The 23,766-nt window shown below is 39.2% G+C and overlaps 1 protein-coding gene and 1 pseudogene across 1 annotated transcript in view; both read right to left on the minus strand.

Moving 5' to 3' along the window:
• LOC122467751 overlaps positions 1-9,194 on the minus strand; it is a 71,483-nt pseudogene extending 62,289 nt beyond the window's left edge.
• Positions 1-23,766, minus strand: part of OCA2 (OCA2 melanosomal transmembrane protein) — a 504,528-nt gene that overhangs the window by 74,441 nt on the left and 406,321 nt on the right. The window lies entirely within an intron of this gene.

Below are 23,766 nucleotides of genomic sequence, written 5' to 3' on the forward strand. Positions count from 1 at the left end.
AACAATTACTCATAAACATAAACAACCTTATTGATAAGAATGTGGTAATTGCAGGGGACTTTAACACTCCACTTACAGAAATGGATAGATCATCTAGACACACGGTCAATAAAGAAACAAAGGCCCTGAATGATACATTGGATCAGATGGACTTGACAGATATATTTAGAACTCTGCATCCCAAAGCAAAAGAATATACTTTCTTCTCGAGTGCACATGGAACATTCTCCAAGATAGATCATATACTGGGTCACAAAACAGCCCTTCATAAGTTTACAAGAATTGAAATTATACCATGCATACTTTCAGACCACAATGCTATGAAGCTTGAAATCAACCACAGGAAAAAGTCTGGAAAACCTCCAAAAGCATGGAGGTTAAAGAACACTCTACTAAAGAATGAGTGGGTCAACCAGGCAATTAGAGAAGAAATCAAAAAATATATGGAAACAAACGAAAATGAAAATACAACACTCCAAATGCTTTGGGATGCAGCGAAGGCAGTCCTGAGAGGAAAATACATCGCAATCCAGGCCTATCTCAAGAAACAAGAAAAATCCCAAATACAAACTCTAAGAGCACACCTAAAGGAAATAGAAGCAGAACAGCAAAGGCAGCCTAAACCCAGCAGAAGAAGAGAAATAATAAAGATCAGAGCAGAAATAAACAATATAGAATCTAAAAAAACTGTAGAGCAGTTCAATGAAACCAAGAGTTGGTTTTTTGAAAAAACAAACAAAATTGACAAACCTCTAGCCAGGCTTCTCAAAAAGAAAAGGGAGATGACCCAAATAGATAAAATCATGAATGAAAATGGAATTATTACAACCAATCCCTCAGAGATACAAACAATTATCAGGGAATACTATGAAAAATTATATGCCAACATATTGGACATCGTGGAAGAAATGGACAAATTCCTAAACACCCACACTCTTCCAAAACTCATTCAGTAAAAATAGAAAGCTTGAACAGACCCATAACCAGCGAAGAAATTGAATCGGTTATCAAAAATCTCCCAACAAATAAGAGTCCAGGACCAGATGGCTTCCCAGGGGAGTTCTACCAGACGTTTAAAGCAGAAATAATACCTATCCTTCTCAAGCTATTCCAAGAAATAGAAAGGGAAGGAAAACTTCCAGACTCATTCTATGAAGCCAGTATTACTTTGATTCCTAAACCAGACAGAGACCCAGTAAAAAAATAGAACTACAGGCCAATATCCCTGATGAATATGGATGCAAAAATTCTCAACAAGATACTAGCAAATCGAATTCAATGGCATATAAAAGAATTATTCACCATGATCAAGTGGGATTCATTCCTGGGATGCAGGGCTGGTTCAACATTCGCAAATCAATCAACGTGATACATCACATTAATAAAAGAAAAGAACCATATGATCCTGTCAATCGATGCAGAAAAGGCCTTTGACAAAATTCAGCACCCTTTCTTAATAAAAACCCTTGAGAAAGTTGGTTTAGAAGGAACATCCTTAAACATCATAAAAGCCATTTATGAAAAGCCCACAGCTAACATCATCCTGGGGAAAAACTGAGAACTTTTTCCCTGAGATCAGGAACACGACAGGGATGTCCACTCTCACCGCTGCTGTTTACACAGTGTTGGAAGTTCTAGCATCAGCAATCAGACAACAAAAGGAAATCAAAGGCATCAAAATTGGCAAAGATGAGGTCAAGCTTTCACTTTTTGCAGATGACATGATACTATACATGGAAAATCCGATAGACTCCACCAAAAGTCTGCTAGAACTGATACATGAATTCAGCAAAGTTGCAGGATACAAAATCAATGTACAGAAATCAGTTGCATTCTTATACACTAACAATGAAGCAACAGAAAGACAAATAAAGAAACTGATCCCATTCACAATTGCACCAAGAAGCATAAAATACCTAGGAATAAACCTAACCAAACATGTAAATGATCTGTATGCTGAAAACTATAGAAAGCTTATGAAGGAAATTGAAAAAGATATAAAGAAATGGAAAGACATTCCCTGCTCATGGATTGGAAGAATAAATATTGTCAAAATGTCAATACTACCCAAAGCTATCTCCACATTCAATGCAATCCCAATCAAAATTGCACCAGCATTCTTCTCAAAACTAGAACAAGCAATCCTCAAATTCATATGGAACCACAAAAGGCCCCGAATATCCAAAGGAATTTTGAAGAAGACCAAAGCAGGAGGCATCACAATCCCAGACTTTAGCCTCTACTAGAAAGCTGTCATCATCAAGACAGCATGGTATTGGCACAAAAACAGACACATAGACGAATGGAATAGAATAGAAACCCCAGAACTAGACCCACAAACGTATGGCCAACTCATCTTTGACAAAGCAGGGAAGAACATCCAATGGAAAAAAGACAGCCTCTTTAACAAATGGTGCTGGGAGAACTGGACAGCAACATGCAGAAGGTTGAAACTAGACCACTTCCTCACACCATTCACAAAAATAAACTCAAAATGGGTAAAGGACCTAAATGTGAGACAGGAAACCATCATACCCTAGAGTAGAAAGCAAGAAAAAGACCTCTCTGACCTCAGCCGTAGCAATCCCTTACTCGACACATCCCCAAAGACAAGGGAATTAAAAGCAAAAATGAACTGTTGGGACCTCATCAAGATAAAAAGCTTCTGCACAGCAAAGGAAACAACCAAAAAACGAAAAGGCAACCAACAGAATGGGAAAAGATATTTGCAAATGCCATATCGGACAAAGGGCTAGTATCCAAAATCTATAAAGAGCTCACCAAATTCCACACCCAAAAAACAAATAACCCAGTGAAGAAATGGGCAGAAAACATGAATAGGCACTTCTCTAAAGAAGACATCCAGATGGCCAACAGGCACATGAAAAGATGCTCAATGTCGCTCCTTATCAGGGAAATACAAATCAAAACCACACTCAGATATCACCTCACGCCAGTCAGAGTGGTCAAAATGAACAAATCAGGAGACTATAGATGCTGGAGAGGATGTGGAGAACTGGGAACCCTCTTGCACTGTTGGTGGGAATGCAAATTGGTGCAGCCACTCTGGAAAGCAGTGTGGAGGTTCCTCAGAAAATTAAAAATAGACCTACCCTATGACCCAGCAGTAGCACTGCTAGGAATTTACCCAAGGGATACAGGAGTACTGATGCATAGGGGCACTTGTACCGCAATGTTTATAGCAGCACTCTCAACAATAGCCAAATTATGGAAAGAGCCTAAATGTCCATCAACTGATGAATGGATAAAGAAATTGTGGTTTAGGGGCGCCTGGGTGGCGCAGTCGGTTAAGCGTCCGACTTCAGCCAGGTCACGATCTCGCGGTCCGTGAGTTCGAGCCCCACATCAGGCTCTGGGCTGATGGCTCAGAGCCTGGAGCCTGTTTCCGAGTCTGTGTCTCCTTCTCTCTCTCTGCCCCTCCCCCGTTCATGCTCTGTCTCTCTCTGTCCCAAAAATAAATAAAAACGTTGAAGAAATTGTGGTTTATATACACAATGGAGTACTACATGGCAATGAGAAAGAATGAAATATGGCCCTTTGTAGCAACATGGATGGAACTGGAGAGTGTTATGCTAAGTGAAATAAGCCATACAGAGAAAGACAGACACCATATGGTTTCACTCTTATGTGGATACTGAGAAACTTAACAGAAAACCATGGGGGAGGGGAAGGAAAAAAAAAGAGGTTAGAGTGGGAGAGAGCCAAAGCATAAGAGACTCTTAAAAACTGAGAACAAACTGAGGGTTGATGGGGGGTGGGAGGGAGGAGAGGGTGGGTGATGGGTATTGAGGAGGACACCTTTTGGGATGAGCACTGGGTGTTGTATGGAAACCAATTTGACAATAAATTTCATATATTGAAAAAAAAAGGAGATGTGGTATGTATATGTGTGTGTACACACACACACACACACACACACACAGGAATACTACTTGGCAATGAAAAAGGAAATCTTGGCATTTTGCAACAATGTGGATGAAACTGGAGGGTATATGCTAAGCAAAATAAGTCAGTCAGAGAAAAACATGTATCATATGATTTCAATCATATGTGGAATTTGAGAAACTAACAGAAGATCATAAGGGAAGGGAAGAAAAAATAAGATAAAAACAGAGAGGATGGCAAACCATAAGAGACTCTTAAATACAGAGAACAAACTGAGAGTTGCTGGAGTGGGGGTGGGTAGGGGGATGGATTAAATAGGTGACGGGCATCAAGGAGGGCACTTTTCAGGGTGAGTACTGGGTGTCATGTGTAAGGGATGAATCAATGGGTTCTACTTCTGAAGCCAAAACTTCACTATGTGTTAACTAACTTGAAAATAAATATAAAAAACAATTAATACATAAATAAAATATTTAAAATAAAAATTTTTTAAGGCTCTAAACTAGACAAACAGACAAAAAACCCAAAGCCAAACAAACAAACAAAAAACCCAAAAACCCCAAAATAAGCTAAAACACTACAGGGACAGAAATCAGATGAGTTCTTACCAGGAGTGAGGAGAAGGAAGTAAACATAAAGCAGTACCCAGAAACTTCTGGGAGAAATATTCTGTCTCAGTTGAGATGGTGGTTACATGACTGTATATATTGTCCAAACCCATTGAAATACACACCCAGAAAGAGTGAAATTTACCGTATGAAATTATACCCTAATTACTCTCATTTTTTTTAATGAATTGAGATATGGAGTCCTTGTTACTAGACCCTCAAGTTACATGCAACCTGTTCCCAGACATGCCTGTAGAAAATTTAGTTCACATAAAAACATGTACATGAGTGTTCAGTACAGTTTTATTCCTCTTCATCCAAAATTTAAAAAAGGAAAAATGACTTTCAAGTGTGAATAAACAACCTGCTGATCACCCATCAATGGAATTATCCACATAAATACAAACGAACAAACTATTGATACATGCAACATAGATGAAACTCAAGTGCATTTTGGTAAATGAATGAAGCAGAGTCAAAGGCTTAACAAGGTACAGAGATTTCCAAAATACCTCTTGCTCTCATTCATGCTTAGTCTTCCCCATTATTCTACTTATATGACATTCTGGTAAAGGCAAAACTTCAGGATGGAGACTAAATCAGAAGTTGTCAGGGGTTAGTGGTGGGGGAAGGGGTTATTTATAAAGGATCAGCATAAAGGAATTTTTTTTCCTGGTGATAGAATTGATCTGTTTCTTGATTGTGGTGCTAGATATCTGACAATATATTCCTAAAAATTCGTGGAACTCTACACCACAAGACTGAATTTTACTACATGTATATTGAAATATAAATTAAAATTTTTAATCTCTATGTAAAATTTGTAGAAAATGGATTCCCTGTAATTTTCATCAATTTCTTAGAATATGTATTTTGTTAGGGTCTCTGAATGCTATATCTTTGACATTTGTTTTCACTTTTGTAGGTTTTATTCTTATGAATTTCAATATTGAGTAATATTCTCTAAGAAATATGAAAAATTTACATTCTAAAGTAAAGATTCTCCCATCCTTGGCAGAGCTCATTCAGGACCTAGAGGATGTATTAGAGGTGGGTGGGAGTAGAGTTCTTATTTCGGCAGAACTTTGCAGCAGCCCCAACCTCTTAAGGCAAAGCTTCAAGAAGGTAACTGTGGGGCCTCTGCTTCATCTATGTCTGCCTAGCCTGGGGGATAGATCAGGAGCATATTATCCGATATCACTGGTAAAATGTAGAATAGTCACCAAGTTTGCATTACTGAATCTGCAATTCTCACTGTATTCTGTATCTATAGTTAAATGACGTTTTCATTATTCAATATTTTGGGATTGCTAAATACTTGGAACAGAGTTCAAATTACTTAATTTGTGATTTTTTCACTTAAATCTTTGACTCCTGAGACAGCCTTCTTTTTAGGAATAATTTCATTTTAAAAGCCTTCAAAAACAATACTATAATTGTACTCTTGTGTTCTGCTTTTGGAGTGGTTCTACTACAACCTGCACAACATTTTGTGGTAAACAACATGTCCACCATGTTGCAGAAGAGAAAAGAGCATGTGGTGACTGCTGAAGCTGGAGACTGAGCTCAGAGGCCCTGATATCAGGGTTCTCTTCATCTTGCCAAGATGACTTCAGTGCAAATATCTTCACATCTTAGAGAAAACTGGCCCACTATAAAGTTCTTCACTTCTCTATATAGGAAATGGGTCATTAACATGGAGACTGCCTAGGAATAAACTCTCTAAGTGTTGCTATCAGATAACCATGCTGATAAAACAGAAACCGAACATTTTCTGATGCTTGCTACATCTGCAAGTTAAAGTTTGCAAATAAATTTGAATACAAAGAAAAGAAGATATCTGCACTGAAGGAAAGAAAAGACGTGAAAATCCAAGAGTAGGTAAATTCAACAGGGAAGATATAGACGGTCAATCAGGAGATGGCCTCAGAAAGGGACTTTGAGCAGGGTATGAGGAATAACACAGGTTTATTTTAGACAACACAGAAAGGAGAAAGTTAGGAGTACCTCTGTATCTACATTTTTTCCCCAAAGGAGCAAACACCTACAAATGTTCCATGATGATGTGGAGTAAACTTTCTAATCTGAAAGTTTCTTGAGACCACTATGTCCCCTTTCCCTGTTGCTGTGCTATAATTCCATGTGACAGGGAGAGAGGATGACCCACATAAGCCCTGGGGTTGTACTGTGTCATCTTCTCATCTTCTCATTAGCTGAGGGTGAAAGTATACATGCTTAGTTCTTAATCTACTCACCATGCTCTCAATGTTCATTATAGAGGCACAGAGCCAGATGTTGATAAGTAAGCACAATATACAGCCACACCTTCTGAGGGGTTGAAGTATAGGAGAGACTCACAGGAAATGTAAAGGAGGAATATATTTCAGTCAACTAATGTTTATCATGCACAGAAGTGGACCAGGCATTATGACATTTCAATGAACCACAGAAGAAGCCTCACTGCTGGTCTCCTTGTCCAATATACCTTTCCTTTTCTGCTCCATCCTTTATGTAGCAGTGGATATCCAATTGAGATAAAACGTGTCAAGGAAAAGCCTAGTTAGGGTCATGGTCCATGGCAGGGCTATGCTTCTGAACTCAGTGGATTGTATTATTAACATTACAGCCTCAGAAAAAGCAACAGAAAGACTTGGCTTAAACTCCCAGAAATACATATAATATTGTACAACACACATCTAACCCCAAATAATGAGTTTGTCCCCAAACACACATCTGTCCTAAATAGAAAGGAGCCAGGTGAAAGTATCACCCAGTGTGTGCTTAGTACTTGTAATGGAATTTGGTTTTCTAGCAGAGCTGGCAAGGCCATGGGTGAGTGAGCTGAAGAGGCACCCTCAGTCTGGGGCTCCTACACACCTTCTGTGTCCATTTGCTTTCACTGGTTTGGTGGGGTGGAGAGTTCCTAGTAAAAGAATTCAGAAGTGGCCATAAAGGCTGGAGGTTAGTCAGATACAAGCATATCAGGTGGATCTGGAGGATTCATCAGGAGCCAAATAAAGGAAAGGTTACTGGCAGTCAGGACTCTGACAGTTTCCTAGAGAAATTCCTCCCCAGGGAAGAAAGATCCTTATTAGGTCAGATCTTCAAAGAACCTGAATCTAGGAAGAGGAAAAACAGCTACATGTGCTGAAAGCTCAAAGATCTCATACACCCCTTTACACAGCAACCCTGCATTAAGACCCTTCTGAAAACCAGAGAGAAGCCAGTTGCCTGATCACCTTTTGGAGGCATGGCCAGGTGCCATCCTGAGTCCCACGGTGGACCACAGGCATCATGGGTGGGCAGGAGCCACTGCTGTGATGACAGCCTGCCTCAACATAGCTCCTGGGCAATTACCAAATCATAGAGCCCTAGAACAGAAGCTGAGGGTGCTGTGGGGGTGCCAGCTAATTCTCTCTGGGGCACATCCATCCTGCCCTACTCCTTCTTTACTACCTTAAATTCCTACAGAAGCTTAAACTTCTGTTACCTCCAATCTTTTTTTAATGTTTTAATTTATTTTTGAGAGAGACACAGAGTATGAGTGGGGGAGAGCCAGAGAGAGAGGGAGACACAGAATTTGAAGTAGGCTCCAGGCTCTGAGCTCTCAGCACAGAGACCTACACAGGGCTCGAATGCACGAACTGTGAGATCATGACCTGAGCAGAAGTCGGACACTTAACCAACTGAGCCACCCAGGCTCCAATCTTATGACATACAAACTGACTTATTTTATATTGGATATCATGGTCTCCAAACTACATTCTTCTTATGGAAAACCATCCACTTTGGAGAGCAGCTGGTTTAGAGACTATGTCTAGTGGTGTCTGGAAACCCCTTACTATGCTGACAACTAGATAGCTCGACCCAAAACACACACTGCCACTTTAGATTTGATGTTTGTGTACATCAACTTAACAGACAGGCTACATTTTTCTTTTAGTATTAATGAAAGTGGAGATAAATGGACAATACCTTCCATCACTGCATGCGAGTGTCAGCAGGTGCTGACTGACACCTCCATCAGCTCCCAGGAAAACACTCTTGCTCACAAACCAGTCTCTGCTGGCCAGCATTGGCCCACACTCTGGATCCTCTAGGCCTGCTACATTGGGACATCTGAATCCCACACCAAATAGCCTAACAGCCACTGCCACATTACATAGGATCCACAGAAAGTACTGTAGTTACACCCCACCCAGTCCCAAGTACCCATTTTGTGTTGAGAGGGAATCACATGTGGCTTTTTGTAGAGCAGTTTTACTCTAAACAGGCATTCTTTATGATCCAGGTACATTGAGAGCACCTTATCTTTTGTAGGTTAAGAAAATAATTTAGAATTCCATGCCGATTCAAGAATGAGGCTACTGCTGCCATGTTTAAATACCAAAAATATGGACAGAATATGGGCAATTCTTTGTCTGAAGTATTGATTTAGTAGCTTTACCCACCCTGTCCTGGAGATGGTGGGTTCCATGCCGACTTCAACGTACACAAAGGTTTGTCAAGGTCAGCTTCCCCTCAACCCTCACTGCAAAAGGCTGCATCCTCTGTCCTGCTGCTCATTTCTAAGCTGTTTTCTAAAGTTTCCACTGCCCCCTGGAGGAGCACAGCACCGTGTGACTGCAACATCAAAGGAGGTGCAGCAAGAGTCATGAGGCCACCACGATTTCCAGACATTTAGCTTTGTTGCATCTTTATAATTTTTTAATGTTTTATTTATTTTTGAGAGAGAGAGCATAACGAGGGAGGGGCAGAGCAAGAGGGGGACAGGATCTGAAGCAGGCTTTGTGCTGACAACAGCAAGCCCGATGTGGGGCTACAACTTGAAGCCATGAAATCATAACCTGAGCCAAAGTGGGAGACTCAACCAACTGAGCCACCCAGGAACCCCAGCTTTTTTGCATCTTAACATACGGATTGGGGGGTGCATCTGGGTGGCTCAGTCAGTTAAGTGTCCGACTTCAGCTCAGGTCACAATCTAAGGGTTCAGTTTGTGAGTTCGAGCCCTATGTTGGACTCTGTGCTGCCAGGTCAGAGCCTGGAGCCTGCTTTGGGTTCTGTGTCTCCCTCCCTCTCTGCCCATCCCCCACTCATGCCCTGTCTGTCTCTCTCTCTCTCTCTCAAAAATAAATAAACATTAAAAATTTTAACATACAGTTTGAAGGTTAAGCCTGAAAGAATGAAAGTTCTACAAAGGATTTTTACAGCAAGTAAATGTGTGGTAGGGAGATTTAATATCTAAACGAAGGGATCCAGGTTTCCATTCCAACTTAGGTAAAAGATGAGATTGATGCATATCAGTACCTGATACGAAGCCTGGAGAAAAGTAGGCACTCAAAAAATGGTAGATGTTTATAATATTAGAAATTATATTAGAAGTAAGATAGCACTGCATTCTAAAATGACAAAGCATGATTTTTAGTGCATAAGAATTTATACACCAAGATTTTCAAGGGAGAAAAATTTCTCCTTATATACTAAGTGTGCTGGTAAAAATAAATGGTGTTAATACTCCCACCATGACTAATTTCAAGCACAAAAATGTGACACCATTAAACATGGAGCCAGTGAGTGATCACTGCAGCACACTGTTATATAACATTTCTACCACACAGATAAAACAAATGTAAATAACCTCAAGGGCATACATAATGGAAAATGTAGCAAACTAATTAGGAAGAGATGCATTTTGAATATTTATTACTTTTGTTTTAATATACTTAATTGTAAGTTTACATAACTTAATTTTTAATAACAACTACGTTTAACAACCGGGTGGCAAAAATCCTGAAAATTTAGCAATCAGCTCTTGCAAGCCAGCTCTTGCACACACATTAGGGCCAGGGTATCCAAGCTTCTGTGTTCCTCCAGAAAATTCCATAAACACGAGTTTAAAAGATTTGGGTAGTTCTGTCTGCTGGTGTTTGCACACGTCAGACATGTAAGTGTCAGATTAGAACCCTCTGCTCCACCATGTGGAAGGCAACACAGTTCATTTGCCCAAGAGGTGTGTGAGGAAACCACACTCAGGTTGGAGGAAACTATATGTAAATATTGCAGGAACAGTGAGTTCTGGAGCTGAAAATTTAGAGGTGAACTTTTACACACATTCTGTTCAGACAACACCTTCAAATGAGTTGGAGATATATCAATAAACAGCAGGAGTATAGTGATGAACACCCTTGACATTAATACTCCTGTTAGTCTTAAACCTAAGGAACCATGACTTAAGAAATTTCCTGTAAATAAATATGTGCAAATGCTGAACAGTGCATCCATTACCATTATCACCCTGACTGTTACATAAAAGGAAGTGTGCTATAGAGCCAAGAACTTAAAAGGAAAGTATACGCAGGCACACATTTAAATATATATCCTCCAAGTGATGGTGTAGAAAATGCATTTATAAATAATATGCTCTTAAGACCATTCTTGTTGAAATGCCTACATCCTTCTTAAATGCCAATTTTGCCTTGAAGTTCCATATAAAAGGCCATATTTTGGAAGATCAATGAAAACATACATGTATTTTTTGTCCTCAGCACAAAGATAATATCTACTTTAGTAGTTTTGTCCTTTTAATTGCTAGTTCTTTTCAGATTATATAGCTTGAAAACAACTTTTTCATGCAGTTCATATATCATATTGAGAAAGAGAGCAGACCAGACCAGACCATTTCTATGGCATTGGGAAGCAGATGGGAAATATTTCACAGGGAGTTGATTTCTAGCTTTTTAATCATTGAGGTACTTCATTTCATTTTATTCTGTGGGTGACTTCACTTTAACCTAATGCAACATAATGTCACTGCCTATTGGATATCTGGTGCCTAGAAAAACCTTCATTTTGGTTAAAATTAGTTTAAATTAAGCACATTTCTATCACCTCAGACTGCTGTACTCCACATAGCACCAAGCCATTATCTGACATGGTATTTTATGTAATTTACAGAGATGTTGGCATTGTTCAGAATGGACTGACTGGCCTTTAACAACAGTGTTTTGGACAAATTCTTGTGTCTTTATTTTTGGCTGAATTTTCGAAGAATTTGAAGTCATCCATATAGCATTAGCGCTCTCCTGTCTCAATGAATGATATTGCTGCTGACCCAGTTTCTCAAGCCACACTCAGGAGTCTCCTTGAACACTTTCTTTTTCCCCCTTCCTTGCCCACATCATTAATTCTTCACAAGCTAGTTGGCTCCTTATCTCTCATTATTGCTGTATCTCAGCTAATGCTACACTCCAGACCAGTCCCATCTCTTCAACAACTATCTCTCTGCTTCCCTCATGGCCTTCAAGATCTTTAAAACTTTGAAACTGGTCATGTCTCCCAGATCTGAGAGCAGGTGGTCACTGGAGGCAGAACTCCACCTGGAAGCACTATCTCACTGTTGGACTCTCCACAAGGCTCCAAAGCTGCATTCTCTGATAGCTGGTCTTGGCAGCAGCATCTCCATACACAACACTGTATTAGAAGAGGAACCTCACGAATGACAAGGTTATAGCCTTTGGAAATGTTTCACTTGTAAAACTTGTAACTGTAGAATGTACTTCCATTCACTTGAATTTTCCTATTTAAGAAAAAAAAATCGATACTTGCCCTAGGCAATGTTTTTTGTACCTTCTCCAGTATCTTGAGTTCTTTAGTCTTTACTGCTTGTACACTAACCTTAGCCTGATTATACACTGACAGATAGGACAAAGATGCTCTGTGCCATCAATAGTTCCACAGGATCATGAGCTCTTCTGATGCACACATCTGTTCTCTGGGTTGAGGAATGGGCAACATTAGTTGTCATACTTATTGGAACACCACCAAGTCCTGAACATCCATGCTGATTATTTTCCACTAAGACATGTGCTTCCAAAATGTCTATGGGAAGAGGCAGAGTATGGAAAAAAAGAGCTTGGACTTGGGGCAGAGAAATCTGTGAGGAACCCAGCCCTACCACTTGCCTCTGAAAGGCCTTGAGCAAGTTCCCATCCACTGTGAGTACCAGAACCCTCATAGGACAATGGGCCATCGTGATGCCTGGGAATTTATGGAAATAGCACATGCTGGGCACTTACCATAGTGCCAGGTAGAGCAGGTCCTCATGAGTGTCAGTGTCCCCCAATATTTTTAATAAGGCTCAAAGCATTCATGTGAAAAGCATCATCATCAAGAGCATTCTTTTCAACTATTGGAAACATTTCCTAGTCCCATTTTGGAAGCAACTAGTAGTACCAAACTGTATGAAAAATTCCTCAGGAATCAAAGGCCAGGCAAGGCAGGCCTGCATCCCCATGCTTCTGTTTCTCAGTGAAGGTTTCCCATCTCTCTCTGTTTCTGCATGGCCTATATAATTTCAAGTCTTAGGGCCAGAGTGCTGGGCCCAGTGGCCCCACTGGTCAGAGCCCAAGGCCTGGACCACACAGCTTATCCTCTTGGGGTGTTTTCCTCCAGGGGATGGGAATGATTCTCCCACTTTAACAAGGAGGAGTAATGGGGAAAATCCATTTCACACTTAATAATTATTAGCTATATTATTATTTCTCTTAAATCATTCAACAAATATTTACTGAGACCCAGCTGTGTGCCAAACACCGTATGCCTCTTCTTTTTATCTCTTCACACTACCACGATGTAGAACAGCTTTGATATAAAGGGATGACTCTAAAGATGGAATTTCAGCCTTTAGTCAGTTCACATGGGTCAATAGCAATTCATAGCCATGGAATTTGGACATTAGAAGTCTCAAGATTCCCCTGAAATCATCCTATCTCCTATCTGGGCACCTAGGTTCTATTCTAGTGCATGAGTGTTATGTGCATTAAGAAACTCAAACCAGGCAGAGAAACCATTCACATTTATTAAGAATATTCTCACCCTTTGGAAGGAGTATAATATAAATACTCTGAATGATTAAGCTTTGGTTTAAGTTTCTAAAACAAAAATGAAATGGTATAAGTTTCATTTGTTATGTTTAATTTGTGAGTGGGTAATAATATTTAGAATAAGATTAATCTTCAGTGGAAAAAAATGATTTTCAGAATAAGAGGTAACCAGCCTCACTACACAGAACTGGTAAAAAGCAGTTGAAGAATGCAATGGAGGGATAGCAGTGACAGACTGAGGAATGATTAGAAAACAAGGGCACTCCTAGGAGTAGCCCAGATGTCGACTCGGGGGCCCTCAGTGGACAGACATGGTTCCCAAACTGGCTACCCTACGGTCCTTACTGACTCTCTGGTCCAGGCCTGACTGCAATGGCACTCTGCAGAGAGGCCAGCCAGGTGAGCTACCTGCCTGTGAGTTTCCCTGAGGATGGCAGCCTACTGCAGGACAGGAGGGCATGTTAGCCCTTCATGTTACAGGAGGTTATGATTCTGAGAAGAAAATTCAGAAGTTTGAGATGTCCTCAGTGAGGGAGGAAAGACTGTAATCTCTTTTCAAGTTATAGAAGTCCTTCTGACCCTGTCTTACTGATTCAAAGAAAAAAATCTTTTGGCATCAAAATAAACACACAAAAAGCACCAGGCACATTTAAAATGACACTTCATTAATCACTACACAAATAGTACATTTGGGTCTGGATGTCAATTCCAACATTTAAAATAACATGATGGTTACAGGATTTTGTACTCTTCTTTAAAATTTATAAACCTTTGGATTTACAAAGCATTTAACAAAGTTAGGCCAGTAAGTACTGAGTCACAGTATAGCTGTGTTACAGCTTGATTTGAAAAAAAAGGGGAGGGGGCGCCTGGGTGGCGCAGTCGGTTAAGCGTCCGACTTCAGCCAGGTCACGATCTCGCGGTCCCGGTCCGTGAGTTCGAGCCCCGCGTTGGGCTCTGGGCTGATGGCTCAGAGCCTGGAGCCTGTTTCCCATTCTGTGTCTCCCTCTCTCTCTGCCCCTCCCCCGTTCATGCTCTGTCTCTCTCTGTCCCAAAAATAAATAAACGTTGAAAAAAAAATTTTAAAAAAATAATAAAAAGAAAAAAAAGGGGAGGGGGCTGCAACTTTAAAGAATTCCATTTAGAATATGGTTTTCTTGAGAAGAACCCAGATGGGCTTTTAGATAAAGAGAAAGACCAGCTGCATACATTGTCAAATCTGCATAACAATTGGATCTTAAGAAAACCAAACAATGTTTTTCATTGAACGAGAGAGTTCTTAGTAAGCAGCTTTAAAAAACATGACTATTTCTCATTATTCTACAAAGTGGAAGCCATTTTCTTTTCAGTTGTCAGAGAAACTCTATGGGTAAAGTAAAGGGGTGACAACAGCTTGTGCATTTACAGAGAAGGACCAGACTTAGCTAAAATCTGGAGCAGCCCTTGGGGCTTAGTGGACAGCATTCACTCCTTCACTCAATGCATATTAAACACCCACTGCAAGCAAGTACTGTGCCAGCCCTGGGCACCTAACAGCAAGCACTTCAGGACCCTGTTCTCTGTGGCCTTTTACTCTGGTTGGGGGAGAGAGACAACAGACAAATACATATGCACTCCATGAGATGTTAAGTGTTATGGATAAAAATAGGGCAGAGAAGGTGTGGGAGCTCCCATTGTGGTTTTGAGTGGTAAATGGCCTCTCTGCTAAGGTGACATTGAGCACAAAACTGAAAAAAACTGAGGAGTCAGTCATGTGCCTGAATGGTGGACAAAAGTCCCAGAGAAAGGTAATGGTACAAAGACCTGGGGCAGCCATGGGCTTAGAATGTTCAAAACACAGTAAAAAGACTTGATTGAGAAAGGGGAGAATGGTACAATATATGGTCAGACAGTAGGGGCCAGAGCACATGAGACCTCACAGATCCATATAAGGGGATACAAAGTATATTTATCTGACCACATGAAATTAAATTAGATATCAATGACAGAAAAATCCTTAGAAGATGACTAAATAGTTAATAACTAAATAACTTGTGTAGTAAAGAAGAAATAAAAAGAGAAATAGAAAATACTGTACTCTGAACTGAATGAAAACAAAAACACAATATATCAGAATGTGTAGGACATTAAAGCAGTCCTAAGGAAATTTATAGCACTAAAACACTTAAATTAGAAAAGTTTCAAATCAATGACTACAGCTTCTACATTAAGAAACTAGAAGGGGCACCTGGCTCAGACAGTTTAGCATCCAACTCTTGGTTTCAGCTCAGGTCATGGGATCAAGCCCCACATGAGGCTCCACAATGAGCATGGAGTCTGCTTAAAATTCTGTCTCTCTCTTTCTCTCTCTCTCCCTCTGCACCTCTCCCCTGCTGCTGTGCTCTTTCTCTCTCTAAAAAAAAAAAGAAAGAAAGTAAAAGGAAGGAAGGAAGAAATAAAGAAACTAGAAAAATATGAAAAAAAAAAGTAAGACAAACTTGGCAGAAGAAAAAACAATAAAGATTAAGACACAAATTAGTGAACTAGAAGATGGAAAAAACAGTAATCAGTAATATCAAAAGCAATTTCTTTCAAAATATCAATAAAATTGTTAAACTCCTAGCCAAAACTAATCAGGAAAAAAAGAGAGAAGACAGAAATTATCAGTGTCTTGAAGGACAGAGTGACAACACTACAGATTCTACAGGTATTAAAAGGATAATAAGAAAATAATATAAACTATTTTATGTAAATCAATATGACAATAGACAAAATGAACAAATTCCTTGAAGATAAAAATTATGAAAATTCACTCAAGAAGAAAAAGGTAAAACAAATAGCTCTGGTTCTATTAAAGAAATTGAAATCACAGTAAAAATTATTCCCATAAGGAAAATCCCAGACCCAGATGGCTTTATTGGTAAGTTATATCAAACATATAAGAATGAAATCATAGTAATTTTACACAAACTGTTTCAAAAAATTGAATAAAAGGCAATACTTCCCTACTTATACAATGAGACCAGAATTACCCAGATACAAAAACCAGACAAAAACATTAAAAGAAAGCCACAAACAATATACTTTATAAACAGAGATATAAAATTTCTTAACAATTTTGAAAATCTAATCTAAAAATATATTCAAAGGAAAATACATCATGACCAAGTGGAATTTATCCAGGAATGTAAGAATAGTTTAACATTTGAAAACCAACCAGTATAATTCACTATATTAACAAACTTAAAATATGTATTTAATCATCTTAATCGACACAGAAGCATTTGAAAAATTCAACGTCCCTTCTTAATAAAACCTCTCAGCAAACCAAAGTAGAAGGTAAATTCCTCAAACTGACAAACAGCTTCTAAACACACACACACACACACACACACACACACACAGCCAACATCATACTTGATGAAATTCTAAGTGATTCCCTGTTAATATCAGGAAAAATACAAGATATCCTCTCCCACAACAGCTCTTCAGCATTTTACTGGAAATTATAGTCAATGTAATCAGCCAACAAAAAAAAAGGGGGGGGGGAGGAGTAAAGATTGGGGAAAAAAGGAACTAAAATTGTGTTTATTTGCAGACTACATGATTATCTACATAATAAATTTGATGGAATCTACAAAAAGGCTACTAGAACTGATAAATACGTTTAGCAAGGCTGTAGGATCTGAGTCCAATATACTTAACTCTACTATATTTCTATATAATAGTAATAAACAGGAATTAAAATTTAAAGAAACATTTATAATAACATCAAAAATATGAAATACTTACAGGGCACCTGCGTGGCTCAGATTTCAGCTCAGGTCATGATCTCATGGTTCATAAGTTCGAGCTCCACATTGGGCTCTGTGCTGACAGCTCAGAGCCTAGAGCCTGCTTCAGATTCTGTGTCTCCCTCTCTCTCTGACTCTCCCCCATGGTCTCTCTCTCTCTCTCTCTCAAAAATAAACATTAAAAAAATGAAATACTTAGCAATAAATCTGAAAAAAGATACAAAACACTTGTACACTGAAATCTATACAATATTTCTGAAAGCAATAAAAGGGACTAAATAAATGGAAAGATATATCTTGGCCAAGGTTGGAAGAACTAATAGTGTTAAGAAGTCAATTCTCTCAAAACCGTTCTACTGATTCAAAGCAATCACAATAAATGTCTCAGGCTTTTTGTAGAAGTTGACAAACTGATTCTAAAATTCATATGGAAATTCAAATAATGTAGAATAGTCAAAATAATGCTGAAAAATAACAACAAAGATGGAGATATAACACTACCTGCTTTCAATACTCATGATGAATCTATAGTAATCAAGACAATAGGGCACTGGTGTAAAGACAGACAAATCAGAGTTCAGACATAAACTCTCAAATATATGCACAACTGAATTTTGAAAAAATCACAAAGGAAATGCAGTGGGAAAGGATGCTTTTTCAACAAATGCTACTGGAATAATTGCATATCCATATGCAAAACAAACATAAATGAATAAACTTGGATCCATACCTCACAGCATACTCAAAAATTAACTCAAAATGGACCAAAGACATAAATGTAAAACATAAAGCTGTTAAATGTATAAAAGAAAACACAGGAGACAATCTTTGTGACCCTAATTAAGTAAAGACTTCTTAGATACAATACCAAGAGCATAATCCATAATATATAGTTAATTAAAATTTAAAACCTCGAAATTTGAAACCTCTCCTCTTCAAAAGGCACTCTTAGAATGAACAGACAAGGCAGAAGTGGGAGAAAATATTTGCAAAGTGTATATATCGTAAAGAACTTGTGTCTAGACTATATAAAGAGCTCTGAAAATTCAGTAATATTAAGACAAAAAGCACACACAAAAATTTGCTAAATATTTGAACAGACACGTTTCAAAGAGGAAATGCAAATGGAAAATAGGCACATGAAAAGATGTCCAACACGATCAGTCAATAGAATGGTGCAAGTTAAAACCATAATGAGAATTTATAATCCAGCAATTCCACTTCTGGGTATATATCCAAAAGAACTGAAAGTAGAGACTAGAACAGATATTTGTACACCCATGTTCATAATAGCATCACTCACAATAGCCAAAATTGGAAACAACCCATAGTGTCCATTGATGGATGAGTGGATAAGCAAAATGTAATATATAAATACAATGGAACTAAAAGGCAACTGACAGAATGGGAGAAGATATTTGCAAATGACATATCAGATAAAGGGTTAGTATCCCAAATATATAAAGAACTTATCAAATTCAACACCCAAAAAACAAATATTCCAGTGAAGAAAGGGGCAAAAGACATGAATAGACACTTCTCCAAAGAAGACATCCAGATGGCCAACCGACACATGAAAAAAGTCTCAACGTCACTCATTATCAGGGAAATACAAATCAAAACCACAATGAGATATCACCTGACACCTGTCAGAATGGCTAATATTAACAACTCAGGCAACAACAGACGTTGGCAAAGATTTGGAGAAAGAGGATCTATTTTGCATTGTTGGTGGGAATGCAAGCTGGTGCAGCCACTCTGGAAAACAATAAGGAGGTTCCTCAAAAAACTAAAAATAGAACTGCCCTATGACCCAGCAACTGCACTACTAGGTATTTATCCACGGGATACAGGTGTGCTGTTTTGAAGGGACACATGCACCCCCCATGTTTATAGCAGCACTCAACAATAGCCAAAGTATGGAAAGAGCCCAAATGTCTATCGATGGATGAATGGATAAAGAATATGTGGTATATATATATATATATATATATATATATATATACACACACACACACAATGGAGTATTACTCGGCAGTCAAAAAGAATGAAATCTTGCCATTTGCAACTACGTGGATGGAACTGGAGGGTATTATGCTAAGTGAAATTAGTCAGAGAAAAACAAAAATCATATGACTTCACTCAGGACTTTAAGAGACAAAACAGATGAACATAAGGGAAGGGAAACAAAAATAATAAAAAACAGGGAGGAGGACAAAACAGAAGAGATTCATAAATATGGAGAACAAACAGGGTTACTGGAAGGGTTGTGGGAGAGGGGAATGGGATAAATGGGTAAGGGGCATTAAGGGGTCTACTCCTGAAATCGTTGTTGCACTATATGCTAACTAATTTGGATGTAAATTTTTAAAAAATAAAAAATAAAGTTAAAAATATTTTAAATAAATAAATACAATGGAATATCATTCAACGTTAAAAAGGAAGGAAATTATGACACATGCTACAATACAGATTAACCTTGAGGACATTTTATATCATTGTCATAAAATGACAATCACAAAATGACAAATGTTACATGATTCCACTTTTATGAGGTACCTAGAGTAGTCGAATCAATAGAGATAGAAAGTAGAGTGGTAGTTGCCTGAGGTTGGGAGAGGGGAAAGGGGAGTTGGTGTTTAAGGAGTACAGAGTTTAAGTTTTGCAAGATGAAAGGAGTTCAGAAGATGGATGAGAGTGATGGTTGGAAAAAAATGTGAATGTACTTAATACCACTGAACTGTACACTTAAAAATGGTTAAACTGGTAAATTTTATGTTATGTGTACTTTATTGCAATTAAACACACACACACACACACACACACACAAGCAGTTATACCCACTCAATGACAGTAATAAAGAAGATAGGAAATAATGCATGTTGGTATGTGGAAAAGTGGAAATTCTCATACACTGCTGGTGGGAACTCAAAATGATAAAATCATTTTGGGAAACAGTGTGGTGATTACTTAACATCTCAAAAACATACCTACCATATGTTCCAATCATTCCACTCTTAGATATTTACCCAAAAGACAGGTAAGTCCATACAAAATCTTGTATCTGAATATTCTTAGCAGCTTTATTTGTAATAGCCATATACAGGAAATAACCCAGATGTTCAAGAAATGAAAAAACAAACTGTGGAAAACCCTTACAATGGGATACTACTCAACAATTAAAGGGAATGAAGCATTGATCCACACAATGTATGTGAATCTCAAAAAAAAAAAAATGTGCTTGGTGTAAGAAACAAGACAAGCTAATAATACACACTGGATAATTCCATTTATATAAAACTAGAAAGTGCAGGGAAGCCTGGGTGGCTCAGTCGCTTAAGCATCTGATTCTTGGTTTTGGTTCAGGTCATGATCTCATGGTTCATAAGTTCAAGCCCTGCATCAGGCTCTGTGATGACAGTGCAGAGCCTGCTTGGGATTCTCTCTCTTCCTCTCTCTCTGCCCCCCTCCACTTGTTCTCTCTGTCTCTCTCTCTCTCTCAAAATAAATAAGTAAACTTTAAAAATAAAATAAAACTAGAAAGTGCAAACTAATCTTTAGTGACAGAACACATATTAGCAGTTCATTGGGTACGGGAGGAGGCAGGGGCAAGAAGAAGTGTCTGGGGGTAGTATGATGAGTATATTAACTATACTGGATTATGGGAAGTTTCACAGGTATATATATATATATGTCAAAACTTATGTTTTATACTATAAACATTTGCAGTTTATTGTATATTAATCATACCTCAATAAAGATATTTTTAAAAAGTAAAAAGAGGGGTGCCTGGGTGGCGCAGTCCGTTAAGCGTCCGACTTCAGCCAGGTCACAATCTCGCGGTCTGGGAGTTCGAGCCCTGCGTCAGGCTCTGGGCTGATGGCTCGGAGCCTGGAGCCTGTTTCCGATTCTGTGTCTCCCCTCTCTCTGCCCCTCCCCCATTCATGCTCTGTCTCTCTCTGTCCCAAAAATAAATAAACGTTGAAAAAAAATAAAAAAATGAAAAGTAAAAAGAGACTATAGCAGAATATAGCAAAATGTTAAAAATAACAAAAAAGTTTTTCTTATTCAGTCTTTAAAAAAAATCACTAACAAACTCACAGATACAATTTTCACCCAGAAATTGTTCAAAGAATGGTAAATTGTCACCCTCTATCTTTGTCTACCATAAAGAGTTTAGAAAATTGAACATTGATATTTTTCTCACTGATTGTGAATTTTAGCCCCAAACTACACTTAAGCAACATTTACACACAAGGAATGAAAAATTAACCATATCAGACTCCTTGTACTTAAATTGTCTTCTTGAAACTTAAAGGAAAAAAGTCACCCAGTTTGACTTTGTGAAACAGAAAGCCAGAATGGCCCAATTTCATGTGGATGGAAATAGCATCATTTCTTGGGAATATAAAAAAGGAATTGCCTACAGCACTTTCAAATAGAATGTTCTTTTTTATTTTTATTATTTACACTGCAGTTTTATTTCCTGAGGGGCTTGACAAAAATAGAATTATAAAATTCTAGCACCACAAAGGACTTCAAAACCCATCTGGTTCAACCTCTTCTTTATCAGGTGAGTAAACTGAAGCCCAGGGAAGATGGGAAGATGCCTGGGGAAGATGCCAGGGAGGAGGCCAGAAATGGGGGCCTTGGGGCTGCACTCCTCCTTCCCTTGGCTGAGAAAGACAACAAAATCACCAGTGGCCTTGGAATCACCAGCGTCCTGGAGCCCAACACCCCAATCATCAATGTAGAGCTAGTAGTTTCTCAAGCGAGTCACTCTTTCCTCTCCGCCTTTCCTTCCTTCCTTCCTTCCTTCCTTCCTTCCTTCCTTCCTTCCTTCCATCAATATTTATTTAGCATCCAGGGGATATAAAGCCCTGTGTTAGGCTCTCCTCCCACCATAATTATGACCCAAAAATTCACTGAGTTTGTATTCTAGCAAGACACACAGACATTAAACAACTCTCTGCACAATTAGTTATTTAACTGCACCTGCCATCAATGCAGTGAAGAAGCACCTGTCAGGAAGCCCTATGTTAGGAGTGTGGTCTAGATTGAGAAGAGTTAGCAGAGCAGATATTTTAGAGTGGGGAGGGTGGGCCTGGGCTGAGGAGATGCCTGAGAAAGGTGAGGGCAGGAGCTCCACCTGGGAAGTATCAGCACCAGAGCACAGGTACATGAGGAGTGGCTGTGTCAACACAGGGCTAGGACAGGCTACCTACTTAGACATGACACTTAATGCAATGCAAAGTCATTTTGAAAATATTGTGTATACAGTGAGTAGAGGGAAGCAAGAATAGACTAGCAATTACTTCCACCAGTAAGGTAAAAACAGAGAAGCTATAAAGAAGACATGAGAGAAGTGGATGGGTGTTCTAGATACTTCACAGACAGAACCAGTAGACAGTTGGCTACACCATGTGGGAGCCCAGTACAAAGTGAAAATACAGGGCCCCTGGTTCAAAAATTACTAACAATTTCAAGATAGCTAAGAGCAGAGCACTGAACCTTGATCAGAGCCCTGGGAGATCTGAGATGTGGATGACACTGGCAGCATGTCCAGGGAGCTGCCCTGCCCAGGATTTGGCCATTGACTGCACATGAGAAAGGAGAGGAAGAAGGATGACACCAAGGTCCGGGGATCTTCCTCTGAATGGCAGAACTGGGCTGGAGTGGGCTGCTCAGCAGATGCTCTGGACCAGACTGGGAGCAGAGCCCAGGTCATCCACGTGGAGGTGTGGAATAAGTAGGAAGTTGCCTGGTGACTATCTGGTTAGAGGGGATTCCTGTCTCCAACATCCAGATGGAACAGAAACCACAGGAGTGCACAGATGACCCAGAAGAGAGCAACAGAGAAGCAGCCCAAAGACATTTTTGGGTGGCCAGATGCAATGGTTCACCAGAGGCAAGTGAGATGGAGGTCCCAGAGGACCAGGAAGTCAGGGGGGTTCCAGAGCCTCTAGCATCATCTCTCCGTGCCTGCGTCTTAGGCTGAATGGCAGAGCCTCATCCTCAAAGGGAAATTACAATGGAAGTTTTCTGAGACAGTGAGAAAATGGTTAAAAAAAAAAAAAGAAACACGCTTAATAAGATGCCCAGTTTTATGTGCTGCCTGGCTAAAGTGGCATGGTGGTGTTCTGACTGCTCACATAGCTGGCAGGCTTTTTGACATCCTGATCTCCTGTTGGCCCTCCTTGGGGTGGGGATGATACAGCTGAGAACTGAGAGTAAAGGGCTCATTTCCAGTTTTTGTCTCCAAATTGAAGTTTTATAAAATCCTAGACTTCCACCAAAAAAAGGCTACAATTTCTAACAGACAAAAGACTTTGGTTTCAGTTTGTGCCTTGTTTGAAGTTTCCAAAGCTTAGGAGATTGAAAGAACATGACGCTTATATAATGATTCACAGATGTGTAAAGTGTGCACAAGTCATAAAACCTGGTTTTCCCACCCAGAAGGATAAAGTACTCTGAGGCAAGTAGGCCAAGTTTGAAGAGAAATCAGGGAGTCAAATGTGAATGGATCCACCTCCTTGGGCCATACCCTGTTGGAGAAGGGTTAGGACAGGATTTACCCTAGCAGTTTGGAAAGTCTGG

The sequence above is a fragment of the Prionailurus bengalensis genome, chromosome B3 (assembly GCF_016509475.1).
Source record: "Prionailurus bengalensis isolate Pbe53 chromosome B3, Fcat_Pben_1.1_paternal_pri, whole genome shotgun sequence".
Lineage (NCBI taxonomy): Eukaryota > Metazoa > Chordata > Mammalia > Carnivora > Felidae > Prionailurus > Prionailurus bengalensis.